General features: G+C 44.0%; 2 long non-coding RNA genes across 2 annotated transcripts in view; one reads left to right on the forward strand and one right to left on the reverse strand.

Annotated features, from left to right (window-relative positions):
• Window positions 1-11814: 11814 nt before the first annotated feature.
• Window positions 11815-17899, forward strand: LOC135901179 (uncharacterized). Its single transcript, XR_010564030.1, has 3 exons — window positions 11815-11983; window positions 12063-12197; window positions 17761-17899. It is a non-coding gene; the product is annotated as an uncharacterized lncRNA (long non-coding RNA).
• Window positions 17900-18155: 256 nt separating this feature from the next.
• The window catches only part of LOC135901180 (uncharacterized), a 472757-nt gene continuing 463036 nt past the window's right edge, over window positions 18156-27876 (reverse strand). The window contains exon 4 of the long non-coding RNA XR_010564031.1: window positions 18156-18291. This is a non-coding gene — a long non-coding RNA (uncharacterized lncRNA). The remainder of the gene's footprint in view (window positions 18292-27876) is intronic.

The following is a 27876-nucleotide window of genomic DNA, read 5'->3' on the forward strand; positions in this document are numbered from 1 at the left end:
ACTTTGTCGCGTTGGTGAATGACGCGCTCGGAATCGGTGCCGTCTATAGCAGAATGTTGTAGGTGGGTTTGTATTTAGGCGCGACTTGTGCCTTAAACAATCAGCTACTGGAACTTCACTTCACCTACTCGATCTTCACTTTTAGAAGAACGCGTTACTGGGTTAGTTGGTTTAAGAGGTTTAACAAGCGCGCGAGCACCTTAGACAAGGCTAAATAGGGCGGACACATGACGGGTGATACAACTCGCTACTAAGGTTTATAGAGAGCAGACAGCATATATACTGCGAAGCAACTTCCTTGCTTCTTTATATTTGTGATGTCTGCTCTGAATAAACTTTAGTGGCGAATTATAGCCCCTGTCGTGTGTCTGCTCACTTTTGCCTTTTATAAAGTGTGCACCGTTAAGCCTGCAAGTACCTCTTCACTGTTACAAAGCGTAAACATTTCAAATGGAGTTGCGGAACAACAACAACATCAACAACAACAACAACAACAACAACAACAACAACAACAACAACAACAACAACAACAACAACAACAACAACAAACTCCGGAAAGCGACTTCTTTTTATTTATGTCTGAATAATAGACGTTTTGTAATTCCGCTGAAGTTCGTTATCCACTGCAATTTCTTTCAGTGAAAATAAGTTGCACTGAAAGTTATGCTATGAATTGGCACTTTGAAAACGATTTGAAGGCTAAGCAGCCTGTTCTAAAAGCTCGCTAGAACCCTCATAACGGGCCTCCCTTTAAACTGCGTACCTATAGCTTCCGCTAACCAAATCTACGACATCACGGCGATATAGTTCGTGATCTTCAAGGAGGCGTGGCCACCTGCCTTTCGCTTCTGCACCTTTCTGACTTGCCGGGTCTCCAATTACGGCACAGAGTGACCGTTTCGGTTTTGAGAGAGCGCTATTTACCAATGCGGGTGAACTTACTACTCCTATTTAGTGTCCCTTCAAGTTATCTCAAGGACAACGCTGTGACCAATATTAGGACGTTCTTTTTTCACCTTTTATGCGCTATCGCAATTATTAGACGAGAAATGAATCAATAGGAGGTCAAGGCACGCGTAGAAGGGAATATATATATATATATATATATATATATATATATATATATATATATATATATATATATATATATATATATATATATATATATATATATATATATAAACTCGCAGCGCAGTGGGAGTTGCAGAAGGAGGTATATAAGGGGCGTGACGTACTCCGTAAGCAACTCATGGGAACTCTCACGGAGGCCTTCTAACATGATCGCATTCACTTGAATGAAAGCGAACAAACTAGTTATGCTTGTAAGAAGACAGCACAAAGCGTTAAACAACGCCAACGCTCCACTTCGGCGGGCCCAATTTGTTCAGGGCCGGTAGAAGTCCCCTAAGTTACTCAAACATTGTAGTGAGTATACGTAAAGTTTTGTTCTCTCGTCTTTCTCCTTTTCTTCCCTTTACCCCTTTCCCCAGCACAGGGCAGCCAAATAAATAAATAGCCGGTATTTGCGCTGGCTAACCTCGCTGTCTTTCCTTTCCTTTTTGTCTCTCTCTATAGCGAAGGGCATTTGGTTTTCACTTTAAGTTAGTCATCGATAATTTTCGAGCTGATATCTTGTGTGCACTATTTTAATCATGTTAGACCTTTTATCGAAAGTGTACACACGCTGCCGCCCAAGCATTTCTCACCCGGGGTCCCTCCTCCTCCCTCCCCGAAGAGTCGGACTTCCCAGTGCCATTGATAACTCATGCAGACGCATTACAGCACTTGCGCTTATCGCGACGAAAATACACGGGCCCGACGAAGGGCCCGGGTATTACAAACCATGTCATTTAATAACCGAGTCAAGCTACATGGTATTGAGCCACAATCCTTTTCGGCCGAGTGTAAATTCTGCAGGCAGAAAGCAGATTTGTACCATATAGTATGGGCCTGCCAGGCTAATAGTGCCTTAGAAGCTATAAAACAGCCAACGTGGGAAGGATGGGAGGCAGCCCTGTCCAGCTCAACTCTCAAGGACCAGCGAGCCCTCGTGGAAAGAGCTAGGGCGGCGGCCTTAGCCAACGGAATTCCGGAATAAGAATTCGACCATCCTTCTCCTAACTCCCCTCCTGTTTTCCTTCAAGTAAAACATTTTCATCATCATCATCAAACCAGATAGCTGCGGTGAGACGACTAACAATTTACGGGCCCAAATTCCTACTTCCTGGCGCAATATAGTAGGGAACACCCAAATTGTTTTCAAGAAGCCGCAGTGATTAAGCACCCGCGTCCCACGCGATGATATTTAATGAAACAAACACCCTTATGGGGAAAGCTTCTTCTATTGCATTGACCTGTCAGATTCGAATCCACACGTCACGATTACAGCATTTTCTCGATTCTAACGCGCTCCCCCCCCCCCCCCGGAAATATTAATTAATATATAACAAGCGCATTGGAATCAAGTAATAAACCTAAGGATCGGTGGTGTCCAAATCCAACCCCCGGTGCCGAATCTCACCTTCTAAGCCCGGACACCCTGATTTGCCTTCCTGCGGCTGCGGAAGTTTGTCATCATAGGACACCGCCCACAGCTGGTGTTCAAATCACACTACCGGCAACGTTGGAGTAAAAAAAAAACAAAAATTTTTTCTTTACAACGATCAAGGGTATTGCATCTTTTTTGAAGCATGGAAATCGGGATGCGCGTTGCAAGCGCTGCATTTTCCTTTCCTGGCCACGAAGAATTAATCCGGCGCGCCTTATATACAACCGAGGGTGCGTTGAAATCGAGCAAACACGGCAATCACTGTTTGCAAACAAATTTCGCGTTCTCTCTCTCGCGCTGCTCGCGACTTGTATGCAAATGCTTTGGAACCAAGCAGCACTGTTGAGCGATCACGCAAAACACGTGTGATCTCGAGCAGTTGTGTCGGGCTCGACATATATGAAGTACTAAAATATAAAGTTTACCACCGCCACCAAGTACACCAAGTACGAATTCTTTTTTTTTTTTACTAATAAGCAGAAGCCCGTGGGGATAAAGCGGGCTCTTCTTGCAGAAGCAAGGGAAAAAACGATAGCCCACAACCTTCACCCGCCGCTCAGCACCCTGTTGACGATGGTTTCGCGGGTGACCCCGTACCCCTCCTCCCAGGAACTGCTTTTGGAATCGATGAAGAGCGCACCGTTCGAAGCGTGAGATGATCGACAATGGGGTCATGCGTGTGGACACTTCGCGCCGCTCTCGATATCGTCGGCTGGCGGCAAGGCGAGACCATAAAAAAGGAGATTCGTAACAGCACGGAAAAGGAAAGAAAATTAGCGTGAAGAATGATAGAATCGGTAACGGGAAAGTCTGGAGCACCCCGGAGAGGAGGGCGTGATTGAAGGTTCGCCGATATCCGACTCGACCGGCCGGTTTTCAAACACCAGCGCGCCGAAGAAATAACCCTGTGCAGGTTTCAGCTGCGCTTAGGTTTCTCTGTGGGCCACGTATACGATTTTGTTCGTTTTAGAGTTCATTTTACATGTGTTTTGCCGGGGAAAAGGGAAAGGGAGAAGGAGGCTTACTTCAAACGGGAATTAGGCGGATCGAAAGTTCCAGTTTTCGGTACAACTGGTCGGGCATTGATGTAATGTAAAGAGAAAATTGCGGAGAAGAGTTCTTGTGAAGAGGAATCGCTCTTGGAGAAACGTGCACAGAGTGTGGATAGGGGCTCCTGGAGCACGTAAATAGCCATCGAGAGGAGAAAAAAAATTAAGCGGAAAATACAGGATGACTATTATACCGCGGTCACCCGCCGTGTTTGCTCAGTGGCTATGGTGTTGGGCTGCTGAGCACGAGGTCGCGCGATCGAATCCCGGCCACGGCGGCCGCATTTCGATGGGGGCGAAATGCGAAAACACCCGTGTACTTAGATTTAGGTGCGCGTTTAAGAACCCCAAGTGGTCAAAATTTCCGGAGTCCTCCACTACGGCGTGCCTCATAATCAGAAAGTGGTTTTGGCACGTAAAACCCCATAATTAAATTTTTTATTATACCGTGGTCATCCGCGGTATTGGTCAGAAACGGGGAAACAAATATGCCTGCCAGAATTTTGCGACCTTGCAAATGTGCAAGCCATGTTCCAGCGAAGCATCTCAGTCTGAGATAGTGACCTGTGAAATGGTTTGAATGGCTGCGACATTTTGAGGCTGTGCGAATTAGATTCTTGCTCGTGGTGGCTCTGTTACGAAGAGGGTGGATTGCTGAACCACTCGTGCATATTGATTTGGGTACGCGACAAAGAACTGCTGAAACCATGAAAACCAATACGAGGCCCAAGCGCATCTCATGCGCCGTACGTGTGTCGCTTTGGAATGTTAAACCCACGATAGATTTCAAGAATATTATTATGAGGTAAAGTAGGGCCGAGCACAGACGCGAAGCGTTTTTCTTGCAAATTCTTGTTCCCGGTTTGTTTGTTTGTTTGTTTGCCCTCTGTAACTGGCTCCTGTCCACTATGGGGGATTGACCAAGATGGGGGTGGAATTAGAAGGCGATTAGTGATTCTGTGAGAACAAGTGAGAAATAAGATATAATTGGGAAATAATCTATATAATAGAAAATAAAAATTGTATAAATGTAAATTTAACTAAGAAATCTTTTTGAAACCACAATAAACTCTTCAACCGCTGAGCCGCACCCTTGTGACATTGCCCAAGAGAGGAGGCTCCGAGAGAAAGAAATTCAGGAATTGCAAAATTCACGAAAATTTTTCTGAATGCCGGTTCTAAAATGCTTTTCCTTGCATGTGTTAATCACCTACAGAATAAGAAAAAAAATGGTCAATTGTGTCATATTCACCACAAAACGGACACAGCAGGTAGGAAGCTAGAACAACCCTGTGTTGATAAAATATTAAGGAAGGAATTCGACACTGTAAGCGAGAGAAAGTTACTTCAGTTTTGCCAGTTCGAAAGAAATTTCTGCGCCAAGCGAATATGAGGTATCAATACTGTGCAAATTTAGTTATAACTGGGTTTAAAAAGTCAATCATGATAGCATCTGACCTGAATCTGGCTGTGGTAATGTAAGTTGATCCTGTAAGTACCTAGAGAATTGGGCCACTGGGTGCCGCTTTCGCCAGACTATCTGCCATTTCATTCATGAATAATCGCTTATGCCCTGATACCCAGGCAAGTCTTATTCATTTTAATTGGGCAGGCACAAGAGAAAGGAACGTATGCAGGATGGAGATTCACTGTTGTCAGTGAGTGATGAACATAATGATAACGAATACGTTACTACGACTACTGATGAAGGTGGTGGACCTAGCTTTTTAAGGGATAATACGCCAGTCAAAAATAATGGCATGTAATTAGGAATTATGAGGGAGAAAGAACAGTCCAGAGCAGGGGAGAAAATGCCAATAACCGACTTTTCTACACATTTCGATGCATCTGTAGGAATGATAGTGTCTATAGCTGCACTCATTAAATGATCCTGTAACATCCTATTTAAAATCCTGTAGATGTTCAGCATCACGTGGATAGATATCATAAAAAGAAAGTTATCTCTAGTGATTCTCGCGTACCGCCAATAATTCATATATCACTAACGCTTACATTCAAGGTTTCAACCAGGTTCTGTACGAAGACTACCTGTGGTATATGAATTATCGGCCAAGGAAAAAAAAACCATGCCAGCTTGGAAATAAATATGGTTTTCAAACTTCTGATTGGTGCTTCGAACATATTTAAGAATGTCGTAACTGTTAGAAAACGAAATCTGCACAAGAGAGATGGAAATCGCACTTCCCGGTGCAGCACGCTATTAGCGGCAAATTTTGGTTCGGAATCTTTAAATCTCTAAACCAGCGTTTACATACGTATATACATAATATAGACATAGAATAGAACTGAGTAAAATGTGCAACAATATAGGCGACGTAACAACTCCTCGAGGAACACCGCGTGCCTGCTTTTATGTGCTAGACGTGGAGCCTCGCAAAGAAAAGCAAAATTCGCTTCCGTTTAAAAATTCACCTATCCATGCCACAAGATAATTTGGGAATTCCAGATTTCTTAGTGTGTCTAGTAAAATTTTATGTTCTACACTACCGTAAGCTTTCGGAGTATCTAGAGTAACAAGAGCAGCTGCCTGCCTTTGGCGCCGTACTAATTTTATTCGGCTTCCTACATCCCCATGGGCATGCCACATTGAATATGCCCTGGGGCGGCATGCCCGAACATTTAATAACGAAAATAATAACGAATCTAAGAACGCGTTTTCCTAGACAACGTCTAGTCCGCACTGGAACGCGTTTTAAGATCGTTATTATTTTCGTTAATGAATGTTTGTGGAAGCCGCCCCTGGTCTGAATCTAATTTGGCATAGGCTAAGCAAGTTTTTTTGCTTTAAAATATTTCACAAGATGAGCATTCAACATACCAATTTTCAATTTTACCATATTTGAGGTTTGGGCTATTGACAAAATTATCAATTTTGTATCCATCACCCTTATTTTTGAGAATTGGAATTATTTTAGCAATTTTCCAAGTATATGTAATCCACGGAAATATCACAGAGGGATTCACAACAACTAAAAGCTCATCAGGCGACTCCCTAAATAATATTTTTAACATGTTAGAGGGCACACCGTTGGAACCGGGAGCTGAATCAGGTAGTCGTTCCACAACGTTAGCCAATTTTTTCCTAGAAATCTCTATAAAGTCGTTCGACAGCATTCGTATAATGGAGCGATTTGTTATAAGAGAAGAGAATAAAGGTTCTAATTCCTTCTGAATTTCTACTAATTGGTCCGTTATTTCCTCAGAAGTTAAAACGAAAGCGTCAACATTACGTGGTCGCGGCACCGCATTTCAACTACGAAGGAAATGGAATCATTTTCGTTTAATAACGAATTTGGACAAAAAATTAAAATGTTTTGCAGTCACATTCCTCTTTTGACTCTGGCAAGTGTCCGCTTAAATACACCTCCATAAAATTTATAATCACTCCAATATTTGGAACATTCATCAACTAGTAGCTTTTTCCATGCGGCTTTTCTTTTGCTGTGAGCTCGAGTGCATTCAACCGCTGCTTTTTTCGCACTACACTCATCAGACAGACACGCGAGAACAGTTCGTAAGTGCTTTTTGAACGTATTCTAATTAATAGGGAACTTTTTTTCCTGTTCACCTTTTGAGATTATAGAGCGTGGGACTTCAAAAAATATCAAGAAGTGGTCACTTCTAGTAGCACTATTAAGAGTCGACCAAGACGGTACATAGAAAGTTGAGCTGCAGAATGTAAGGTCTACAGTAGAGTGTGGTCGACGGCGCACGAAAGTAACCAAGTCGGAATTTACACACGAAACGTTGTTAGTATCCAACGACCAATTCCATAATCTGGGGCCTCAAGAATCAGTCCTAAAGCCCCATGATACATGGTGCAAATTGACATCTCCAACAACTATTATGTCGCCTGGACAAACCGTCAACGTGTTATGAGGGTGATGATGATGATGATGAATGTGTTTTGTGGCGCAAGGGCCAAATGTGGCCAAAGAGCGCCAGGCCCGTGCTAATGAGTTCGCAGTGGAGCTATGGATAACGAAGGGTAGATGTTACGGGGTTGTAAAGGGCCCTAAAACCAGCCGCTCTAAAGTGCATAAAACCTATACGAGATAAAATTATGCCAATGGTTAATCTGCTGTACAATGAACAGGAAAGATACATTGTGATATAATGATGATATAGTGAAATATCTCATAGATAAACTTTTGCAATAAGCACTACGGCCTTAACAGAGCCCTTGAGATGCAAGGGCCTGAAGGTATGTGCTGTACAAGACTACCATCACAGCGGCATCCTCTAGAAGGAGGATATGCTATATATTTATGGGGCTAAAATCTTGCAAGTTAACATCGTTCAAGAAACCCAGAACTGCTTTGTTGTCAAAGAACGGTTCTGCACCAATAAACATTGTAGGATGAAGAGGGGTGTGCTGGCGATATACAAGAGGAAAATGTCTCTTTCTCTCAGGTTCGGCTTCTCGGCACTCCAGGAGTACGTGGAGAACGGTCAGCCTCTCACCACATCTACCACAGGTTGGAGGCTCATTTCCAGTCAGTAAAAAATTGTGGGTGTCCTATCCTGAGTCAACAGAATAGGACATCTGGGGTGCGATCTTGTACGCGTTCCAAAATAGAACGGAGGCGGTCCGTTCCACCGAGCCGCACACGCTTGGTCAGTTTGAACGGTGTCGAACGCCATGACGTCAATTGTGAAGTGATATCTGCTGTCAATCATTCCGTGTTGTCTGCTATCGGACGAACGCAATGGAACGGACCGCCAATTTCGCGACGGAAAGAACGGACCGCCTCCGTTCGAGTTTGGAACGCGTACAAGATCGCACCCCAGTTCTTCGTGTTTTCATTTTCGGGGGCCAGCAACCTAACTTTGGCTTAATCAAGTAAAGCTTATTCTTGGTTCCAATTTCCCACAAGCGTTGCCAGTGGCTTCGCAGTTTCTTTCGTAAGAAAGGCTTCAGATCTGTGACAGGGACAGCTGCCGTAGGAATAATAGCTTGCGATGGCCATTTGCTCAGCTAGTACGTAACCCTCGATGTCTCTATGGCCAGGTACCCAGCATATAATGACATGCTGGTTAGATATATACGCTCTACAGAGAATGGAATAGAGCTCAATAAGTACCGGGTTTTGTTGTTTATAGAGTGACTTCAAGGTTTTTACGACGAATAAGGAGTCTGTAAATATAATTGTTTTTTGAAGATTTGATTTTCTTATATGCTTCACAGTCAACAATAGTGCATGGGCGTCAGCCGTATATATACTTGTTTCAGGGTGCAGTACACCGGATTCTTAGAAGGATGGACGAATGGCTGCGTAAGACACCCCGGAATGTGACTTCGAAGCGTCTGTGTAAAACTCTGTGCACGAGTACTTGTACTGGAGTTCTAAGAAATGCATTTTAATATGTGTCTCTTGCGCATGTTTAGTGATATCTACAAAGGATGTGTCACACTCTATCAGCTGCCACTGCCATGGCGGTAAGTTTCGCTGGAGCCACAAGACAATGTTCAATCACCGGAACACGCATTTCCTCACTAAGGTTCCTTGCACGCAAAGAGAACGGCCTTCTCGCTGCAGGTCGGTTATTGGAAGAGTATGGCAGTGGTCATATCGTGTATGCATGAATAAAAGGGATGTTCGCGGTTTGAATTTATTTTAAGGAAATAAATAAAACTGCTATATGATCTCTGAGGATGGAGTGACCATACATTTGTTTCTGCATAAAGGCTTTGTGTGGGGCTTGTCCTGAAGGCTCCGGTCGCGAGGCGGATTCCTGAATGATGGATAGGATCCAACGTCTTAAATCACTTGGTGTAGCGGACTGATATACTATAGCGCCGTAGTCAAGACGTGAGCCGACAAGACACCTACACAAGTTCAAAAGACATTTCCTGTCACTGTCCTATGTTGTACTTGATAGAAGTTTCAATAAGTTCATTGTTTTAAGGCACTCAGCCTTCGAGTATTTATTATGCGGGATGAATGGGAGTTTCGAGTCCAATATGATGCCGAGAAACTTGTGCTCAACACTTACAGGTAATTTGCAACCAGAGAGCTCAGTAGCAGGGCATGGCACTGTTCCTTTCCTGTTCGGGAAAAGAACGCATGTACTTTTCTGTCGGCTCAACCTGAAACCGTTTCCTTCACCCCATTTCACCACTTCATTTAAGGTATGCTGGACGTGGGGCGTTCGCAGACATCAAAGTTGCATGATTTAAATCCAATCTGCACATCATCCACATATACAGAGTATGACAGTGTTCGTGGGATAGCCATGCGTAAAGAATTCATTTTCACAATAATGAGAGTGCCGCTTAGCACACCACCTTGCGGAACACCCATTTCCTGGGTGAAAGATCTCGAGAAGGCACGGCCCACACTTACACGAAATGTGTGGTGAGAAAGGTAACTATCGATGGTACTCAACATACAGCCGCGGATACCCATAGCGGAAACGTCTCGGATAATACCAAAGCGCCATGTGGTGTCATATGCTTTCTCTAAATCAAGAAATACGGAGGGAGAAAACTGTTTGTGTATGAAGGCATCCCTTATATTTGCCTCAATGTGGACAATTGGTAGTCTACGATCGACCTGTCTTCTATGAAACCACACTGGTAAGGATCTAGTAGTCGTTGTTCTGAAGGAGATAGATTAGGCGTCGGTTTATGATCTTTTCAAGGAGCTTGCAGATACAGTTTGTCAAAGCGATAGGTCTGTAACTACTAAGTATAAGGACGGGTCCTTACCTTGTTTGAGTATAGGTATTATTATAGCTTCTTTCCAAGAAGATGGGACATACCCAGTGGCCCACAAGACATTAAAAAGTGAGCGAAGTGTTTTTTGTGCTTCAGGGTGGAGGTACTTGATCATTTCATATATGATACGGTCACCACCTTATGCTGAGCTGTTGCAACAAGCAAGAGAAGATTTAAACTCAGCTAAACTGAACGGGCGATTGTACTCTTCATTTTGGGGACATTTCCGATGAAGGGGCTGCCGCTCTGCGCGTTCTTTGAACCTCAGGAATGATTGTGTGTAATGAGATTCACTGGAGATACATTCAAAGTGCTATGAGGGCGCACGCATCTTTTACACCACGAGGAAAGTATGCATCAGCAGTGCTAACGGGCTTGCATCCAGGTAGGTTTATTTGTATTTCTAGAATTTTGCAGTCGGGCGCTGCAAATTGTAGCAAAATTTTTGCCTTATGATCAATTTTAATTGAAACGAATATTCTTAAACCGCCACCTCTAGTAGGACGGTGTAGGCAAAATTATCTATAATATTTAAAATTTAAGTTTTCTGCTGTTTATAACCTTGTTTCTTGTAAGATGATGGCGTCAGAATGAAGCTGAGCAGTAAAGCAGGTTAAGTCTACTGAAGCTGAAAAGATACAACAGCAGTTCCACTGAAACACCCTCAACAAACCTTTCTCGAATAATGTGCTTCAGTCGAAACGGCCTTCTTTAGAGTACTTTCCTTTAACTTGAAGTTCCCGGACTCTGCGTAACTTTCTTCTCATTCCTCGTGCCCCCAGCTAATTGCCTGAGCATGCTAAGCCGATAGACAGCGGTCGTGTCGCTGGACGCGCGCGACTGCTTGCAATTAGCACAACAATTAACAATTGCGAGCTTAAAGAGCTACTTTAAATGACCAATTTCTACGGATTGAGTGTCTCTCGCATATAGCGAGAACCCCAGTAGCGCTAAAAAGGATAGGGACACGCATAGAAACGACAAGACACTGCTATGTGTCCGGCTCTTTTTGGCGCTATACTGGGTGCCCCTCGTAACCCGAGTCACACATTAAAAATATGCAAATGCCACGGAGCTGTACCGAACCAAGATAATGTTGTTTGCAGTCTCTTGGAGGTACTCAGGTTATTTTTTTGCAGTCCACCTAAATAACTAATGAGTCTAAATAAATCAGCTTCTTAATAATTATAATTAGATGAAAAGTGTCAATGAGAGAATTGTAGAGCAACACGAAGAACTCCCGATACAGCTTTCTGTTGCTGAATATGTGCTAAATAAAAGTGTTTTTCCAAGTGTGAAAGAAGCCCGCGAATACACGCAAAGTGCTTCGAGCGGCCAGTCATGTAGTGATTTTACGTCTATTCATGGGCTTCTATATAGGATACTACATCTGTGTTTAAATACTCGCCATAGACAGCAAAGTAGATAGCCAAGCGGATAGCGGCCATCTTAAGTCGCCTTCCAGTTCTGCCGAAGACGACAAAGAAGACAGCTTTGCAAAGACTGCACCGAAGTCAAAAGCGATGCAAGCTACCTTGCTGTCCAAGCAAGATGACGGCTGAGCAGGAATCTTGCAAACTCGACGGAAAGGTCGTTTGCATGAAAAAAAAAAAAAACCCTGTCATGCTTTCCTGTGCGGCTAATGTAAGTAAGCTACATTGTTTTTGTGATAGGTTCTCACGAGCAAACAGTTAAAATGCAGAGATAATGTGTGCTTTTTTAGTTTTTGTTTTATTATAGACCGTTTCAGGCACTTTCCATTACTTGGGCTAGAAGCTCTCTCCTTAATCAGCCTACGAAGACTACCTCCGATGCTGACCAGTATTGGAACACCCTCTATGTCTCAGAAGAACTGGAGGTGAGTTGAGTTGGTACTTATTCATATGCAGATTACGTAATAAACATGCACATTGACTAGAAGGGAACGTATGGACGGCGCAGTTGAAGGGGCCCTCGTGTCCTTCATTTACTGTCATTTCAATGTTAAAAAAACAAATAAAAAAAACCCCATCGTACTGCATATACGCGCCAGCCCTTTGCTGTCAGCTACCCTTGTTCGAGTGTAGTTTCATCATCAGCCTATTTTTATGTCAACAGTTGGGCCTGCAAATTTTTGAATTTAAACACATCTCGTGATTATCTGCCGTCATCGACTGTGCTTTTCTACCATTGGCACGCACTGTGTAACTCTAATAGACCACACGTTATCTGTCTTACACATTACATAAGGCCTGCCCAGTTCTATTTTCCCCTCCTGATGTCAACTAGAATATCGGCTACCCCCGTCTCATCTGATCTACACCGCTGCCTTCCTGCTTCTTAACTTTACGCCTAAAAATTTTCGTTCCATCGCTCGTAGTTTGATTTTTAACTTTTTCTTAATCTTCTGTGTTTACCTCCAAGTTCCTGCCACATATGCTAGTACCGCTAGAATGAAATAACTGGGCACTTTTCTTTTCAAGGAGAGCGGTAAGCTGCCTGTCATGATCTGGTAATGCTAACGAAAAATCCTACATAATTGTACCGTAACCCTATTTTTTCATATATGATTTATCTAAGAACAAGCAGGGATAGTATGGTAAATGTCATATAGGATTTACTGCCGTATGCGCTGCAACATACTTTTATTCTTCTGCCAATTTACTCCTCATGATCTGGGTCCCCTGTGAGTAATGGACCCATAGACAAACGTATTCCTGCACGGATTCTAGACAGAAGCTGATTACCAATAATGAATTCTTGTTGTCTTGCCCGTCTATTGAACATAGCCCGCGCAGTTTAAAGGGTTAGTAATGAAAAATTTTAAGCCGAGTTAGATTGTTATCATATTCGTCTAGAAGTATATCATCAATTTTTGTGTGTCAAGACATTGTTACGTAGAAATTCGTCATCTACGCTGCCGTTGCTGCTCCTCTATTTGAATCACCCGCGCCAAAACAGACGTGATTGCCACGTGACGTCCCTCCCTGCCGCTCTCTACGAATAAGCCAGTGCTGACGTTACGTGATAGGTATCACTGTCCCGAACGAGTGGTGCTACTCCTACTTTTCCTTTTCGTCATTTTCTCTCTTAGAAATTAAAGTTCTGTTCTCGCTACGAATGATGAATTCGTTATTAGAGAAGTCTAATCTTTCGATCTAGTTAAGCCTGATACTTTTCTCGAATGCCCCTTTAATGGGAAGTGACAATTCCACGCTCACCTAGCGTCGGCCATTCCTATCGTTCCTCCGGTCGAATTTGCAGCTGTTCAAAGGGCAAGAAAAAAGAGAGAGAGAGAGAGAGAGATAGAGAGAGAGAGAGAGAGAGCGTCGGGGAGGGATTGAGGCAGAACGGGAGCGCCGAGAATCCAGGAAGCGTGCAGGTTCAAGCGAGTTGGGGTCCTCACAGGCGATGTGGCCGAGTCAGCAACACAAAGCGCGCTGCACTAATGCACTTTACGTACGCACCTCTGCCAGAGTCCGTTTGTTTTATTTCTTTTGTTTGCGTATAACTCCCCTCAACTTGTCCTTTAGCCTCTTTATACGGGCGGGCTAGCAAAACACGCCTCTTTGTTTTCTTCCGTACATCAAAACAAAAAAGTATGCATACAGTATATATATATAAGCGAGAATTCAAGGCAGGCTAGAGAATTCTCTGCGGAAGAGAGGGGCGCTGGAACTTCCGTCTCCGCACCCTCTCCCATTTTGTTTTTCTTTGCGCGCTTCGCTATTCGCCTGGCTTACTCAGCGTTTATTGACACCCGGTGAAAGCGGGCGAACCGGAGCTGCCCTCGAGGCTGCTTTTAAAGCAGTTCTCCGCGTACGGGGCTGCTTTGCGGCGGGTCAGAGCGGCAGGTCGTAGTAGCTTCGATCCGGTTATCAGTAACTTTCTGCGGTTCATGCCTGTCTGCTGGTCACGCAAGAAACGTCGCGTCAGCGTTCCGAAGTTAAAGTCGGTCGGACCGGTGAAGTACGATAAGTGGCCCGCGCCCGTTTGAAGTCGATCTGGTCACGGACTGTAAGCCACAAATGAGGAACTAAAGGAATCGCAAGAAAATTGGATTTTTTTTTCCGCGCGCAATCATGAGCTGGGCCATAAACGGCTATATTTTTCGTTTTTTCCCCCCGCTTTAACCGTAATCAATTAATATGCTCTCTGTACTAATCTGTTCTGTTATGCATGGGTTGCTGTGGAGAGATGAGGTAGAGAGGACCTCGGTTATTCCATTTCGCTACAAATAAATAAATAAATAAATAAATAATTTCAGTCGTGATTTAGAGGTAAAAGTGAGAGAACTGCGTTAGCATTAAGTCACAATATATATATATATATATATATATATATATATATATATATATATATATATATATATATATATATATATATATATATATATATATACCGCTCGACCGGCTTCCCACAAATAATAACAATAATAAACTCTTATTATTTCTAGCAAACTTACTACATTCATCAGGCCTGTCAAAGCCACATTGGGCTTGACTGGCAGAGCGTGACAGGCAGCATATCAACTGTTACAATATCAATAGTGCAAAAAAAAGAAAAGAAAGGAAATACCAAAAGAGAATAAATCTTTATGCATCCACCGATACGCACATTATGCGCATATATAACACATGTACGTATATGCACACGTACATGTTTTAGCAGCATACGTGGCGCGTACAGTTATCACCATGACGCACGATTTGTTTGCATGGCACAATAAAAATGAGTACATGATTATAAACAACAAAACCAGTAAAAAAAACAGAAATGCTGCACTGAAACCTTCGCAGAAACAAACTCTCTCATCACATTTTTAACCAAAGCCACTGTATAGGCGTCGTACAGAAGGAGGTAAGTGAGGTCTGTCTTTATGTTTATAACCGCTCAAATACGGACGTCTTAGTGCTTCCTTGAGCTTATGTTTTGATGTGGACTGCAGCGTGTTACAAGGTAAATAATTAAAGAACGCCGGAACATAGTATTCACTCATTCTCTAGCGGCATTTTTTTGGCACAACGAGGTATTAACGCCATTTCGGTCTATATAAGGCAATGGGCAGTTACGTAAGGTACTCCCTAACGATTGTCCCAGAAATGTCTCAGGGCTATTGTATGCATTAAAACCGAAGAAAAATCTAGCATTGATAATACTATTTGTGTTGCCTTCAAGACACTAGTTATGAACTATAACTTTTAAAAGGGAGCGCGTTAGTGAGTTAATTCTTTTTTTTTGCCAACGAAGAGCGCAATGACCGTAGGCAGTTTTTCTGTATTGGACTACACTGTAGCGTAACACATGCGCTGTGGGTTTCTTGACTTATATCGGCATGAGGTGACGGATTTTATAGAGTAAGCACATCACTGAGCGAATCCTCTGACAGACATACGAAACATGCGAATGCCGTGAAAGATCGCTGTCAAAACGCAAACCGACATTTATTTTACGGATGATGTGTAATCGATAAGATTGCAAGAACATGGATTACAATGCGAATTACGTGATATTATTTCCCTAGTGAGGTGTACTCTCTTTAAAGGGCTTCAAAATCAGACAAGTTGCGTTTTTAAAACGTTAATGTCGATTAAATTTGTTGCGAACCAGCCCATTGCCTACGTGGCTGCTTCTTGTGAATGAGAAGCTGCATCAGAATATTGATTTGCACGAGAAACTAACACTGTATCACCTGCATATTGAAATATTTTAATGGGGACTGCGTTAGACAGATAATAATGTAAATGTTAAATAGAGGGGGCTTAATACTTAACCTTGTGAACACCGGTTTTGATTGGCGAAACGCTGCTGTGAAAGTTTTAAACTGAGACGTACTGAAACCGGTCCCGGAGAAAATTATCGAGAAGTGACAGAAACAAACCACGGAGTCCCATCATCGAAAGCTTCGTTAACAATACGTAATGGCAGACACTGTGGAATGCCTTGCTTTCATCAAGAAACAATGCGCACGCTACCCTGTTACTTTCGAAACAGAAATTTGGGAAATCTAAAAAATCATCTAAATTTCCTGATTGCCTTTGCCTTTTATAAAGCCGTACTGCTGCGGTGACAACATGCTGCTCTTGTAAAGGGGGCTATTCATAGTGAGCAGCATATGTTTCTCTAAAATTTGTGTTATGCAACGTAAAACTGATATAGGGCGATAGTTTGCAACTTTGCCTCGAGATCCTTTCTTATAGAGTGCTATAATGATTGCCATTTTCAGTCTGGCTGGAATAACGTCACATGAGAAGATGTGATTAATTATTGCTATCAAAACGGCCTTGATGTAGCTATAGTTTCTTCGAAGCTCAGTGACGGAGGTGCCATCGATACCTGCGGACTTGTTGAGTTGAGTTTGCTGCTGACTTGTTGAGTTGAAAAAGAATTGTTTTTAGGTCACAATCAGTCAGAAGCGGTAGATAAGCCGATTGTATGTTACTTGTTTTTAGTGTACATGAATCCAGATGTGGCCTGGAAAGACATATTCTAGAAAAGAAACCATTAAAATGATTTGCTATACTCTGGCCATCAGATGAAGAGCAGGAAAGAAAGTAGTTATCGTTACGTAGTTTTACGTAGGGAACAGGTTTTACGGCTATCAAACCGGACATTCCTAAACTTGTTGCGAAAGTGATTACGTTTAGCGAGAAGAATAGCTGCGTTAACTTTGTTTCTGCAAAGTTTAAATTTTAAACGAAGTGTGTTGCAGTTAGGGGCTCGGCGACACATACTCCAAAGCATATCTTTTTCTTTTATAGCAGTAAGGATTTCTGCTGGCATCCAACCATCATTAGCGCTGCGCTGTTTAACTGTTATAATTCGAATAGATTCTCTCCTATAAAGTAACTGAAAAGAGCCGCAAATTTTTCATAGATTTCAGACGGGGGCACAGTTGAAAGAAAACTGTGCGTACCCGCTATGGTTGCTCAGTGGCTATGGTGTTAGGCTATTGAACACGAAGTCGCGGGATCCCCCCGCGATTTCGCCTGTTGTACTTTGTGTTAGTGTTTGTTGGCTTCTCATGATATGACTAATAAAAATCGGGCCCCTTGGTTAACCCCTTTCTTCCCATTTTATATATACCGCTTGACCGGCTTCCCAGACATATACTTTTTTATCCTTTGACATTCCTAACGCTGACATATTGATAAATAAATAACATGAAAATGAAAAAAGGTAACACCACAATGGTGAGCTCGCTTGACTTCTGTTCATGCCACTACCGGAATTATATTTACCCTTCGTAGCACTCATCCATTGGTTAAAGAGTCATCCGATGGATGGTTATGTCAACACAGCTCAGTTTAAGTTCTGTCTACAGTACAGAGAATAAGTGCATCACTTCATATACAACTGTACAGGATTACTTACCTCAAACCCTGATTTTTCTTTGCGTTCACTAAAAAGTCTGTTAAGAGTATGTTCGACTTTTGCTGTAGGTGACTTGATGGCCATGGTTCAAGTGAATTTTTGGGTTGTAAAGGAACGCCTCCCAAATCGTCCTAGTTTGCTCGCCTTGGTCCAGGCTTCGGCTGGAAGATGGGATATACAAATACTTTTCTGTACAGTATGCTTTACGAGTGTGATGCCCGAAACACCGACAACCTTCCTATTCACGACCGGCACCCCACACCGAAGCAGTGGGAGACCCAGCTCACCAACCTCAACCCTGATGACTAACGTCAGCTGGTGCACAGGGCTAGGCATGGGTCCAGGTCACGCGGCTTCCTAGACTGAGTAGTCCACCCTCAAGGAAGGCGACTACACAACTTCGTCTGCTCTCAATAAAGTTCACTGATCATCATCATCTGCACAGGATACGTCACTCCACTTCTCCCGAGTGCTGCTTTGGCCACGAGATCGAAGACGTCTGCTACGAGATCGAAGACGTCTGCCAGGAGATCGAAGACGTCTGCCACGAGATCGAAGACATCTGCCACGATCTTGCCTCATCTTTCCACGATCAGTGCCTAAAATGCGCCGCAGAAAGGAGAACGTTAGCTACGCACTCGGTTATCCAGTGATCGGAAAGTTCTACGGAAGGTGAGAAAACACAAAAACAAACATATAGTATAACTGCAGCGTAAAAATATGCGGAGCGCAAGCAGAACAGAGAAAACAGGTTTGGTCCATTAACTTATGATGACGAGTTAACTCGCCATGGCATTGGCTGAGCTGCCTCGTCAGTTTGGCGCATAAATAACAATGCACAATGTATTTTGCTAAGATAAGTAAAAGTGCTACAAGCATTCGTGGTACGATATGTTTTTAGAAAACAAAATGTCAAAATAAATGCTAGGTTAAAAAATTCGCACTTTTTATAAGTTTTTCGAAATGCCTCGTGGCATTAGGAGGTTAGTTTAGGTTTTCTCTCTTTTCTTACTATTTTGCTCAATCTCTGTTGAAATAGTTATATATAATCCGCCTATATCAACTCGTGCAACTTTTCTTCTCACAAAAATGAACATGAGACGACCACAATTCATTTGCAATAGTAAAAATTTACTGCGACTTTATTCATGTGATTTCCTAGTGTTTATTTTATTAGCCTCGAGCTTTAATTAAATTACTTCATGGCCTAGGCACGGAGGAGAAACCGTGCCCCTCTGGCTGCGCGTGACAGTATATGTCATGTAATGATATCTGATTTCTGATATCTGCACATGTGCACTACGTAAGTTATGGTTCCTTAAAAGAAAGCTGAAATTCGCACCCTCGCAAACAAAGCTTTTAGCTTATAATACGTGTGTTCGTTCTAAGCTTGAGTATGCTTCTATCATTTGGGATCCCTATTTAAAGAAAGATATCATGCAACTTGAACGTATTAACAGAAAGGCTGTTAGGTTTATATTTGGCAAATATCGTAGACTTGATTCCCCATCCAACCTAATGCAATTAAACTGTATTTCTACGCTAGAAGCCCGCAGAAAATTTAGTCGCCTTGCATTTCTTTATAATTGTATGTTTGGTAACATAAAAATATATCTGCCTGACAGTATAAAACCCTTAACAACACGAAGTTCTTAAGAACTTCATGTGTGACCACATCGACGGGTGCAGAACTCGCGGCGCTCCGTGCTGCACTTGATTTCATTAAGCAGAAGCCACCGCAACAATGGACAGTCTTTAGTGACTCCAAGGCAGCCCTTCAGCGCATACGAAGCCCAATGCGCCACGGACCCAATGAACAACTGGCCTCAGAAATTCGGCACATATATCACCAAAGCTATGAGAAGGGACACAACATAATCTTTCAGTGGCTTCCAGGACATTGTAACATCAGCGGGAATGACCACGCCGACGAAGCCGCCCGATCTGCACATGAAAGTGGTCGACGAGTCGTCATTCCGCTTTCGCGCACAGACGCTGCGGCTGAGCTGCGATTGATGTCCCGTGAGTGTACTTTGCCCCTGTGGGACTCGAATGTTTTCACAATGTGTCGGTTGCGTTCGTTGTCTCCGGACATACGGATGCCCCTCCCGCCTGGATTACCCCGACGTGAACAGACTATGCTCTACCGTCTGTGGCTAGGCGTTGCCTTTACAAACGCCTATGCTTTCCTCATAGGAATGGCCAACAGCCCCACGTGCGACACATGTAACATCGACGAGACGCTCGCACACATTATCTGTGTCTGCCCGCGATACAGTGCTGAGAGACAAGTGATGTGCAGAGTGCTGGACCAGTTGGACAATCGTCCACTTTCAGAACTAAAAGCGTTAGGCCAATGCTCCGAAAGAACATCCGCGTTGAAGGCCTTACTCGCGCTAGTAAGGTTCTTGCGGTCCACGGGGCTTCACGACAGACTCTAAGAATGCCGTCCCCTACCGCTCTGTAGTGTACGCACTTTGTTCGTGCTTGTCTCCTTTTCTTTCCATCTCCCCCTTCTACTCTGTTTCTCTTTTTATCCCTCTTAACCCTTCCCCCTGCGCAGGGTAGCCAACCGGAACTACCTCTGGTTAACCTCCCTGCCTTTCTCTGCATTATTTTCTCTCTCTCTCTCTCTTAACAACACGACGCACACGTCATGGCCATGAATTTGCACTAACCCCTATCTTTGCCCGATCAAAAGCTTTCAAATTCAGTTATTTTCCAAGAACTGTGGAAGAATGGAATTCTTTGCCTTCTGATATTTTGGTTCCAATAATTTTCTCGCTGAGTTGGAGTGTTACCTTCTCTCTTAAGCTTTATTTCTTTCTTGCTTGCTTTTTTGTTGTCTGTTGCTTCGCACATTCATGTTGGATGTAACCCACACCTGCTTGTGCCACCACATTGGCCTGCAGTATTTAGAAATAAATAAATAAAATAAAATAATGCATCAGCATATATAACCACTAGGTGTTTCCACTAAGATGTGCTGGTGACCGGCACTGTTCTCTGAGAAATATGTAATGAAACAAGTGGTACCCTCTTATTCCTCGCTGCAACAAATATGCGCCTTCCAGCGCATAATTTCTTCATAAATACAAACAATTCTTTGCCTTCCTTTCGCCGGCACCGGTTTCGATATGTGTGCACCGTCAAACTTGCTGTAAAAATGCACTGTTGTGGCGCTTACCTTAAAAAAATGCTGTTTAATACATGGAAGCACAAAAATACGTGAAACGCCGATGCACTTTGCTGGGAACTTTGAAAATTTGTATCTTTAATTTTGAAAATTGAAATAAAATTTGAAAATTGTAACCGGCGTACTCACTGTAATTCCTTCCAAGTGGGCCCGGCCCGCCTTGCAAACTCACCAGCTACAATTCGTAAATTGAGATTTGTGCCGTAAGTTAACTAAAAAGATGGGTAGTGTACCTATGTTAATTATTCGATGACTCATTTTGATTTCTCGTAGAAGAAATGGCCGTCTGCTCGAGCAACTTAGGTCAAGAGATGAAACTGCACTATTTGCCACATGCCATTAAAAAAAAATCGGAGCAGGTAAAGACGAAGCACCCTGTATAATTCGCGTTCAAACAAAACGAGAGTGTATATTTTCCTCGCGTTGAGAGACGCGAGTTTAAAGCTTATGAAGGAAACTTAAAGAACGTTATTATTATTTGTTTATGTTGCAGTGGTTCACATTGCTATTTAGATATGCAGATGAAATCTGCAGATTAGCCAGAGCAAGGATGGAGGCTTTTCAAGATAGCGTATGTTAGCAGTGTCAAAGCTTTCGGCTCCATTGGCAGTGTTGCCACGTGATGCTGCTACCAGGAAATGCTTATATTTCAGGATTTGTGTGAAATTACAATGCTCCAGTGTCAGCCGCGCGTCTACTCTCAGCACCAGGCGCTGCAGGAGACGGGAGAGGATGGCTGCACCTGAGGTGCGTGTTCGCTTGTAGCGGTGTTTTCTAACGCGATAGCCGTAGGGCCTCACGTCGCAGAAAATGCGGTGTCGGCGTGGACGTCGCCGCCGGCGTCCACGGCCCGAGAAAATCATTGCGAACCACGCTAATTCTACACGGCACTAAAGTTGCTCTTCTATCACTAAAGTTGCACGTACCTTGTCTTACGTTCTTTGCAAAGCTATTCCTCGGTATTTTGAGAATGGCAGCCCTCAAACAAATGCCACAAAATACCGACAGCGCATGCCTTTATATTAAGTCTTCTCAGACTGAAATATCAAAAGTGCGAAGCAATAGCGGCAGATTAACGCACGCAAGAGGCCGCGCTTCTGCCAGAAAGCTCGCCTTTGTGCATAGATTTCACCGAAACTGTTTCTCGGTGGGCCTTACGGTTACGTATAAGCTGCGGTTGCCCGGAAGCGTGACAAGCAGTCAGGGGTCTTTGAATGCTATCGGCGCTCCACATTTAAAGGCGGAGCTTAAGCTTCCTCCAATTTTTTTAGTTCTTTTCTTACCGCACCTGCTGAGCTGTTGGTTTGATGCATATCCTGAGAAGCGGGAGGTGCAAACGTTATTCGTTCGGCGGCACTGCAGGTGCCGTCGTTGGCCGTACCAACCACCAGTGAAAGAGGAAGCTGCTCATCGGAGAGCCCGGAGATGTACACTGAAACACGATGAAGCTTGTGCTTTCGCGTGATGTGTATTGGCCGCACGAGTTTTCCGCGGCGCTTGAAGAACGCCATTCGGCAGTGGCTTTTTACAGAGAAGGGCCTTCGCACCCGGCGTGTCTGGTAGGCTCGGCATTCGTGGTGCTGCCCTGAACTAAGCGTTAGTATGCCTACTGCTTTCCTAAGGGGGGGAGGGAACGTGGTCGGGCATGGTCTTGCCACCTCAGAATCCGATGTTCTACCTTATCGTCTCCAAACCTCTACTACGCGGGTCTCCCGATCTTAGTGACCCCCCCTATGCGGATTTACTACCGAAGCCTCTCAGCACGACGCCTTTGCCACGGTACGACACCTACGCAGCTACCCGTGTGAGCGCACAGAACAATAACAAAACCGCCATTGTTGCCCGAAAGGCGAGGCCACTACAGCAAAGAAATAAAAAAAAGAACAGAAAAACAAAGAAGAACCTACTACGTCATTTCCTCCACACTTTTCTCCTAGCGCGCGGAGGGGGTAGGGCCTCTCTTCAGTTTCCTTCCTCCATGTTCGCAATCGTAAAAGTAGAAAGCAAAAATGGCCGCCCGCTATCAATGGTTTGAGACGCCGCTTTCGAGACACTTCCGCGCCGCTCACGGACACATTGCGCTATCAGACGGGAGTGAGGAGAACTGTATTTTTGTTTTCTAAGCAGTTCGTTTTTTTTTTCACGCCAGGTGGTAATTTTTGAACGCGCTCCGAAGTTTCGAGATCGTCAAAACCAAAATGGCCACTTCGAAAGATCGCATATTTAGTGATTCCCCTGCGTCAGCGTCTGATTTTATCGATGGATCGAGCAGCAGCGAGTATCAGGACGCTGTCCGTTCGTCGGGCTTCGACTCTTAGAGCGACGACGACGGAAACCAGCCAAGAACATCGGCGGCCGCAGCTCGGCACGCCCGACTGTTGCGCTTGCAGTTAAATTTTTGTAGGGGAATTCCTGTTCAATGAAAAATGAATAAAGGTGAGCGGTAAGCGATCGCGCTCGCGTCGATTTCGTAACTGGCGCAGCAATTGTTCTGTCGCCGAACACGTGTAACAAGACAGCACTGAACTTGACGGTTTTCGTGTACTGTGTTCTTCATGCACGCAAATCAACCCCATTCGTGTACTTGTGACCACGAAAACCGAAATCAGCATATGACTGGCGTGCCCAAAAGCAGGTCTGCGCACGTGTCAATGCCTCACCTGGTTTAAAATTTTGTTCGCACTACGTTAAAGAACTTGAATTTTTATAATTATACGTTGCTGCCACTCAGCTACACGAGAACCATGTTAAGTTCTTAACAGAGCTGGTGCCCCCTTCAGCGCTGTACTGCAGCATGCATTGATACGCTAATTATTTTGTGCTTCCAACTGACTGCCATGGGAAGAAGAAAGAAAAAGTATGAAACGCCTGTAACTGGCAGCATACGTTATTTAGAATTTAATGCTTTTATCTCGTGCACACTGCACTGACACACAAACTAATTATGTTGCTCAGTGTGTGGATTGTTAGTGTGAACACAGCCTAGACAGACTATGTGCTCATACTGCGTGCCTAACTTTGACGCAAACGCGAAGGCGCTAGAGCTTTTCTGTGAGTGCACTCAGTGTGTAAAAACGGGGAAAAAGACTTCATTGTGCTGATCTCGATCTTGCCATACCACGATTGAGATGACAGAGCAAGGTAAAAATGCCGCACAATATGCAGCGTTAGCGCGCGGCACAAACATGTTACTCGCTTCTGAAAAAAAAAAAACAAAGTACATCGTTCTGGATGTCGTCTAGACCCCTCAGCCCCCCCCCCCCCCCTCCCCACCTCCCAGAAAAAAATAAAATGCGTAAAAAATGTCTACGCAAAACACGCCGAAAGAAGTTTGACGCGAAGTTTGACGCGAAGCTGAACGCTGAGTTTACCGATGGCTATAGACTAACGGCGCGACCAAGTCATGGGGACGTAGACGGTCGTTATCCCTTTCCATGTATTGTGCATCAAAGTCTTTGTTTCAGTGTTGACACAGCAGTATGCGGACATTGACAAGCACATTAAATAAGCGTTTGAGAGCATATTTTCTTGCAAAAATAACTGTAGAAAACTCTGTCACTATAGTGCCTATACTGGAAGTATGGCCGCTCAGCCAGCTTGGGTACGATGGTCAGCACATGAATCTGCCTAAACTTGGTCCTTCTGGCTTAAACGGCTTTGTGACTTGGCCAAGTGGTCCTTTTCAGCAAATTGTTAAAAGCGCGAAAATCCGCAATGACTATGCACGCGCGCAAGGAATATTTATTGCCTTGCCGCGTTCAAAGGAACTATGACAATTGTCAAGTTCAGACAAAGCCGGCAATATCGTTACTAATATGGATGAGATAGTTCAAGTGGCTGAGGAGTTCTATAGAGATTTATACAGTACCAGTGGCACTCACGACGATAGTGGAAGAGAGAATAGCCTAGAGTAATTCGAAATCCCACGGGTAATGCCAGAAGAAGTAAAGAAAGCCTTAGGAGCTATGCAAAAGGGGAAGGCAGCTGGGAAGGATCAGGTAACAGCAGATTTGTTGAAGGATGGTGGGCAGATTGTTCTAGAGAAACTGGCCACCCTGTATACGCAATGCCTCATAACCTCGAGCGTACCGGAATCTTGGAAAAACGCTAACATAATCCTAATCCATAAGAAAGGGGACACCAAAGACTTGAAAAATCATAGACTGATCAGCTTACCGTCCGTTGCGTACAAAGTATTTACTAAGGTAATCGCAAATAGAATCAGGAACACCTTAGACTTCTGTCAACCAAAGGACCAGGCAGGATTCCGTAAAGGCTACTCAACAATAGACCATATTCACACTATCAATGAAGTGGTGATAACCAACCCTTATATATAGCGTTCATTGATTACGAGAAAGCGTTTGATTCAGTCGAAACCTCAGCAGTCATGGAGGCATTACAGAATCAGGGTGTAGATGAGCCATATGTAAAAATACTGGAAGATATTTATAGCGGCTCCACAGCCACCGTAGTCCTCCACAAAGAAAGAAACAAAATCCCAATAAAGAAAGGCGTCAGACAGGGAGATATGATCTCTCCAATGCTATTCACAGCATGTTTACAGGAGGTATTCAGAGACCTGGAGTGGGAAGAATTGGGGATAAAAGTTGATGGAGAATACCTTAGCAACTTGCGATTGGCTGATGATATTGCCTTGCTTATATAACTCAGGAGACCAATTGCAATGCATGCTCACTGACCTGGAGAGGCAAAGCAGAAGGGTGGGTCTGAAAATTAATCTGCAGAAAACTAAAGTAATGTTTGACAGTCTCGGAAGAGAACAGCAGTTTACGATAGGTAGCGAGGCACTGGAAGTGGTAAGGGAATACATCTACTTAGGGCAGGTAGCGACCACGGATCCGGATCATGAGACTGAAATAACCAGAAGAATAAGAATGGGCTGGGGTGCGTTTGGCAGGCATTCTCAAATCATGAACAGCAGGTTGCCACTATCCCTCAAAAGGAAAGTGTATAACAGCTGTGTGTTACCAGTACTCACATATGGGGCAGAAACCTGGAGGCTTACGAAAAGGGTTCTGCTGAAATTGAGGACGACGCAACGAGCTATGGAAAGAAGAATGATGGGTGTAACGTTAAGGGATAAGAAAAGAGCAGATTGGGTGAGGCAACAAACGCGGGTAAATGACATCTTAGTTGAAATCAAGAAAAAGAAATGGGCATGGGCCGGACATGTAATGAGGAGGGAAGATAACCGATGGTCATTAAGGGTTACGGTCTGGATTCCAAGGGAAGGGAAGCGTAGCAGGGGGCGGCAGAAAGTTAGGTGGGCGGATGACATTAAGACGTTTGCAGGGACAACATGGCCACAATTAGTACATAACCGGGGTAGTTGGAGAAGTATGGGAGAGGCCTTTGCCCTGCAGTGGGCTTAGCTAGGCTGATGATGATGATGAAAGGTTAAAGAATTCAACGAATAACGGCCAAAGAACGTCTGGAGCCAGAAATATGAAATTTAGCCACAGCCATCTACAGTGCACGTGAACCCTGAACCCCACTTCTCTGCAGTGGTCAAGTGGCGGATTTGGTCATTATCTGCCACGAAACAGAGTAGAGGCCGACGCCGCAGTAAAGTTAATGTTGCTATATGGTAAGCTTAACAGATACACAGCTGTTGTTCTTTTAAAATAATTTCATGTTGACGTATATTTGAGGCCGTGCAATAAAATCCCATTTAATAGCCAGCATTTGTGTTGGGTGTGTCTCAGTCATTGTTTCTCCCGCTGTTATTCATTACAATATGCGGATGTGTACCAACTGTCCCACTGCCACACCACCCTCTTGTACTTTTTTACCGCTGACCCCACCGCCGTCTCCCCCCTCCTCCGCTGCCCTTATTGCGGCGCTGTCGTAGCATCGATAACGTGACCACTCCTATATGGCCCCGCAACGCAGCAGCCTATCGACGAAAAACTGCTCTTTTTCGAGGCATCCAGACGCGGTCCGTGGTCGCCCGTGACACATACCCAAGAAGCACGCTAAAGAATAAAAGAAACAAAGTTAGTAAAGGTGTAAGAACAAACAAACAAACAAACAAACAAACAAACAAACAAACAAAAGAGACTTACATGGCGGCCCCGTCCATGCGGAGGGAAACCGGTCTCGGAACGATAACCGACGGCATCAAATATGCAACGTGCAGTGAACACACGTGTCGGCTGCTGTCATCGCCGACGTCTGAGAACGTGGGATCGGGAAATGCGATAGTTATTTTTACGTTTGTACGTTTCTGCTTTTGTACACCCCGGTTTCTTGCACGTGGCGAGAGTGACGATATTTTTGTGCGTCCGCTCTTTTTCAGCTTCCGTTGAAACCCTTTCTACGCTTTCTCAGTCCCCTATAACATGGTTTATTTTTTTTTTATAAGTAGACGGAAATGCAATATTTAGTTCAGGCTCTACTCGAGCCACTCAAGCGTCACTAGTAGCAACGAAGCGTGCGGAGGCGTGTTCATGTAACAACTTCGAACTGTCATGGCATCGCTGAGTTGCTTGAGATAGCAAGAGGTAGGGCGTACACCGCTGGAACATGTATCCTTTACATGTGACATCCGACCAAGGTCTTTCAGAAGTTGCGTTTCGAACTGCATCAAAAACGATGCAAGAATTAAAACGCGTTAACAAGTGCGCGTTTTAAATCGAAGCTTCCTTAACCCCTTCCTGCCCTTTCGAGATACAATCTAATCGCTAACGACTGAGCAGATACACAATGACGTCAAAACGTCGCGCTTCGGCAATTCATGGAAATGGTTCCTTTAATGTACCCGACAGTTGGATTGGAGCCCGGTTCTCTGAACACCGAAGCCCGATGCTCTAACCATTAGGTTAGGTTAGGTTCGGTAAAAAGGTGAAATAAAACGTTAGGTTAAAAGGGCAGAATAAAACGCCCTTACGAATTACCCTCGCGCAATGTGAGCGCACGAAACTTCTAGCTGACGATTTAAGATAGAAGTTAAATATAAAGATGA

The sequence above is a fragment of the Dermacentor albipictus genome, chromosome 4 (genome assembly GCF_038994185.2).
Source record: "Dermacentor albipictus isolate Rhodes 1998 colony chromosome 4, USDA_Dalb.pri_finalv2, whole genome shotgun sequence".
NCBI classification, from domain to species: Eukaryota; Metazoa; Arthropoda; class Arachnida; order Ixodida; family Ixodidae; genus Dermacentor; species Dermacentor albipictus.